This window comes from Scyliorhinus torazame, chromosome 14 (genome assembly GCF_047496885.1).
Source record: "Scyliorhinus torazame isolate Kashiwa2021f chromosome 14, sScyTor2.1, whole genome shotgun sequence".
Classification (NCBI taxonomy): Eukaryota; Metazoa; Chordata; class Chondrichthyes; order Carcharhiniformes; family Scyliorhinidae; genus Scyliorhinus; species Scyliorhinus torazame.
In genome coordinates, this window is record NC_092720.1 from 170,850,485 (window position 1) to 170,855,238 (window position 4,754).

Genomic DNA, 4,754 nt, shown 5'->3' on the forward strand with positions numbered 1-4,754 from the left:
CTGTGAGTGGAGTGGGGTTGCCTGTGAGTGGAGTGGGGTTGGCTGTGAGTGGAGTGGGGTTGGCTGTGAGGAGTGGGGTTGGCTGTGAGTGGAGTGGGGTTGGCTGTGAGTGGAGTGGGGTTGGCTGTGAGTGGAGTGGGGTTGGCTGTGAGGAGTGGGGTTGGCTGTGAGGAGTGGGGTTGGCTGTGAGTGGAGTGGGGTTGCCTGTGAGTGGAGTGGGGTTGGCTGTGAGTGGAGTGGGGTTGGCTGTGAGGAGTGGGGTTGGCTCTGAGTGGAGTGGGGTTGGCTGTGAGTGGAGTGGGGTTGGCTGTGAGTGGAGTGGGGTTGGCTGTGAGGAGTGGGGTTGGCTGTGAGGAGTGGGGTTGGCTGTGAGGAGTGGGGTTGGCTGTGAGTGGAGTGAGGTTGGCTGTGAGTGGAGTGGGGTTGCCTGTGAGTGGAGTGGGGTTGCCTGTGAGTGGAGTGGGGTTGGCTGTGAGGAGTGGGGTTGGCTGTGAGTGGAGTGAGGTTGGCTGTGAGTGGAGTGGGGTTGCCTGTGAGTGGAGTGGGGTTGCCTGTGAGTGGAGTGGGGTTGGCTGTGAGGAGTGGGGTTGGCTGTGAGTGGAGTGGGGTTGGCTGTGAGTGGAGTGGGATTGGCTGTGAGTGTAGTGGGGTTGCCTGTGAGTGGAGTGGGGTTGGCTGTGAGGAGTGGGGTTGGTGTGAGTGGAGTGGGGTTGCCTGTGAGTGGAGTGGGGTTGGCTGTGAGGAGTGGGGTTGCCTGTGAGTGGAGTGGGGTTGCCTGTGAGGAGTGGGGTTGCCTGTGAATGGAGTGGGGTTGCCTGTGAGTGGAGTGGGGTTGGTTGTGAGGAGTGGGGTTGGCTGTGAGTGGAGTGGGGTTGGTGTGATTGGAGTGGGGTTGGCTGTGAGGAGTGGGGTTGGCTGTGAGTGGAGTGGGGTTGGTGTGAGTGGAGTGGGGTTGCCTGTGAGTGGAGTGGGGTTGCCTGTGAGTGGAGTGGGGTTGGCTGTGAGTGGAGTGGGGTTGGTGTGAGTGGAGTGGGGTTGGCTGTGAGTGGAGTGGGGTTGCCTGTGAGTGGAGTGGGGTTGCCTGTGAGTGGAGTGGGGTTGGTTGTGAGGAGTGGGGTTGGCTGTGAGTGGAATGGGGTTGGTGTGAGTGGAGTGGGGTTGGCTGTGAGTGGAGTGGGGTTGGCTGTGAGTGGAGTGGGGTTGGCTGTGAGTGGAGTGGGGTTGCCTGTGAGTGGAGTGGGGTTGGCTGTGTGGAGTGGGGTTGGCTGTGAGTGGAGTGGGGTTGGCTGTGAGTGGAGTGGGGTTGGCTGTGAGTGGAGTGGGGTTGGCTGTGAGTGGAGTGGGGCTGGCTGTGAGTTGAGTGGGGTTGGCTGTGAGTGGAGTGGGGTTGGCTGTGAGTGGAGTGGGGTTGGCTGTGAGTGGAGTGGGGTTGGCTGTGAGTGGAGTGGGGTTGGCTGTGAGTGGAGTGGGGTTGGCTGTGAGGAGTGGGGTTGGCTGTGAGTGGAGTGGGGTTGGCTGTGAGTGGAGTGGGGTTGGCTGTGAGGACTGGGGTTGGCTGTCAGTGGAGTGGGGTTGGCTGTGAGTGGAGTGGGGTTGGCTGTGAGGAGTGGGGTTGGTTGTGAGTGGAGTGGGGTTGGCTGTGAGTGGAGTGGGGTTGCCTGTGAGTGGAGTGGGGTTGCCTGTGAGTGGAGTGGGGTTGGCTGTGAGTGGAGTGGGGTTGGCTGTGAGGAGTGGGGTTGGCTGTGAGGAGTGGGGTTGCCTGCGAGTGGAGTGGGGTTGGCTGTGAGTGGAGTGGGGTTGCCTGTGAGTGGAGTGGGGCTGCCTGTGAGTGGAGTGGGGTTGCCTGTGAGGAGTGGGGTTGGCTGTGAGGAGTGGGGTTGGCTGTGAGTGGAGTGGGGTTGGCTGTGAGTGGAGTGGGGTTGGCTGTGAGTGGAGTGAGGTTGGCTGTGAGGAGTGGGGTTGGCTGTGAGTGGAGTGAGGTTGGCTGTGAGGAGTGGGATTGGCTGTGAGTGGAGTGGGGTTGGCTGTGAGTGGAGTGGGGTTGGCTGTGAGTGGAGTGGGGTTGGCAGTGAGGGGAGTGGGGTTGGCTGTGAGTGGAGTGAGGTTGGCTGTGAGGAGTGGGGTTGCCTGTGAGTGGAGTGGGGTTGCCTGTGAGTGGAGTGGGGTTGCCTGTGAGTGGAGTGGGGTTGCCTGTGAGTGGAGTGGGGTTGGCTGTGAGTGGAGTGGGGTTGGCTGTGAGTGGAGTGGGGTTAGCTGTGAGTGGAGTGGGGTTAGCTGTGAGTGGAGTGGGGTTGGCTGTGAGTGGAGTGGGGTTGGCTGTGAGTGGAGTGGGGTTGGCTGTGAGTGGAGTGGGGTTGGCTGTGAGTGGAGTGGGGTTGGCTGTGAGTGGAGTGGGGTTGGCTGTGAGTGGAGTGGGGTTGGCTGTGAGGAGTGGGGTTGGCTGTGAGTGGAGTGGGGTTGGCTGTGAGTGGGGTGGGGTTGGCTGTGAGGAGTGGGATTGGCTGTGAGTGGAGTGGGGTTGGCTGTGAGTGGAGTGGGGTTGGCTGTGAGTGGAGTGGGGTTGGCTGTGAGTGGAGTGGGGTTGGCTGTGAGTGGAGTGGGGTTGGCTGTGAGTGGAGTGGGGTTGGCTGTGAGTGGAGTGGGGTTGGCTGTGAGTGGAGTGGGGTTGGCTGTGAGTGGAGTGGGGTTGGTTGTGAGTGGAGTGGGGTTGGCTGTGAGTGGAGTGGGGTTGGCTGTGAGTGGAGTGGGGTTGGCTGTGAGTGGAGTGGGGTTGCCTGTGAGTGGAGTGGGGTTGGCTGTGAGTGGAGTGGGGTTGGCTGTGAGTGGAGTGGGGTTGGCTGTGAGTGGAGTGGGGTTGGCTGTGAGTGGAGTGGGGTTGCCTGTGAGTGGAGTGGGGTTGCCTGTGAGTGGAGTGGGGTTGCCTGTGAGTGGAGTGGGGTTGCCTGTGAGTGGAGTGGGGTTGGCTGTGAGTGGAGTGGGGTTGGCTGTGAGGAGTGGGGTTGGCTGTGAGTGGAGTGGGGTTGGCTGTGAGTGGGGTGGGGTTGGTTGTGAGTGGAGTGGGCTTGGCTGTGAGTGGAGTGGGGTTGCCTGTGAGTGGAGTGGGGTTGCCTGTGAGAGGAGTGGGGTTGGCTGTGAGTGGAGTGGGGTTGCCTGTGAGTGGAGTGGGGTTGGCTGTGAGTGGAGTGGGGTTGGCTGTGAGTGGAGTGGGGTTGGCTGTGAGGAGTGGGGTTGGCTGTGAGTGGAGTGGGGTTGGCTGTGAGTGGAGTGGGGTTGGCTGTGAGGAGTGGGGTTGGCTGTGAGGAGTGGGGTTGGCAGTGAGTGGAGTGGGGTTAGCTGTGAGTGGAGTGGGGTTGCCTGTGAGTGGAGTGGGGTTGGCTGTGAGTGGAGTGGGGTTGCCTGTGAGTGGAGTGGGGTTGGCTGTGAGTGGAGTGGGGTTGGCTGTGAGTGGAGTGGGGTTGGCTGTGAGTGGAGTGGGGTTGCCTGTGAGTGGAGTGGGGTTGCCTGTGAGTGGAGTGGGGTTGGCTGTGAGTGGAGTGGGGTTGCCTGTGAGTGGAGTGGGGTTGGCTGTGAGTGGAGTGGGGTTGGCTGTGAGTGGATTGGTGTTGGCTGTGAGGAGTGGGGTTGGCTGTGAGTGGAGTGGGGTTGGCTGTGAGGAGTGGGGTTGCCTGTGAGTGGAGTGGGGTTGGCTGTGAGTGGAGTGGGGTTGCCTGTGAGTGGAGTGGGGTTGCCTGTGAGTGGAGTGGGGTTGGCTGTGAGTGGAGTGGGGTTGGCTGTGAGTGGAGTGGGGTTAGCTGTGAGTGGAGTGGGGTTAGCTGTGAGTGGAGTGGGGTTGGCTGTGAGTGGAGTGGGGTTGGCTGTGAGTGGAGTGGGGTTGGCTGTGAGTGGAGTGGGGTTGGCTGTGAGTGGAGTGGGGTTGGCTGTGAGTGGAGTGGGGTTGGCTGTGAGTGGAGTGGGGTTGGCTGTGAGTGGAGTGGGGTTGCCTGTGAGTGGAGTGGGGTTGCCTGTGAGTGGAGTGGGGTTGGCTGTGAGTGGAGTGGGGTTGGCTGTGAGTGGAGTGGGGTTGCCTGTGAGTGGAGTGGGGTTGGCTGTGAGTGGAGTGGGGTTGGCTGTGAGTGGAGTGGGGTTGCCTGTGAGTGGAGTGGGGTTGCCTGTGAGTGGAGTGGGGTTGGCTGTGAGTGGAGTGGGGTTGCCTGTGAGTGGAGTGGGGTTGCCTGTGAGTGGAGTGGGGTTGGCTGTGAGTGGAGTGGGGTTGGCTGTGAGTGGAGTGGGGTTGGCTGTGAGTGGAGTGGGGTTGGCTGTGAGTGGAGTGGGGTTGGCTGTGAGTGGAGTGGGGTTGGCTGTGAGTGGAGTGGGGTTGGCTGTGAGTGGAGTGGGGTTGCCTGTGAGTGGAGTGGGGTTGCCTGTGAGTGGAGTGGGGTTGGCTGTGAGTGGAGTGGGGTTGGCTGTGAGTGGAGTGGGGTTGCCTGTGAGTGGAGTGGGGTTGGCTGTGAGTGGAGTGGGGTTGGCTGTGAGTGGAGTGGGGTTGCCTGTGAGTGGAGTGGGGTTGGCTGTGAGTGGAGTGGGGTTGCCTGTGAGTGGAGTGGGGTTGCCTGTGAGTGGAGTGGTTTAAATGCTGCTGTCTCGTTATCAGGGGGCTGGCGAGTGCGGTCCCAGTGAATCAGCTGGCGAACCATCATTTCCTGAATCCTCTGTGGCCTCATTAATTGGACCAATTGACGTTTAAAACCGGTGATGGCCTCGCTGGGCCGATCGTT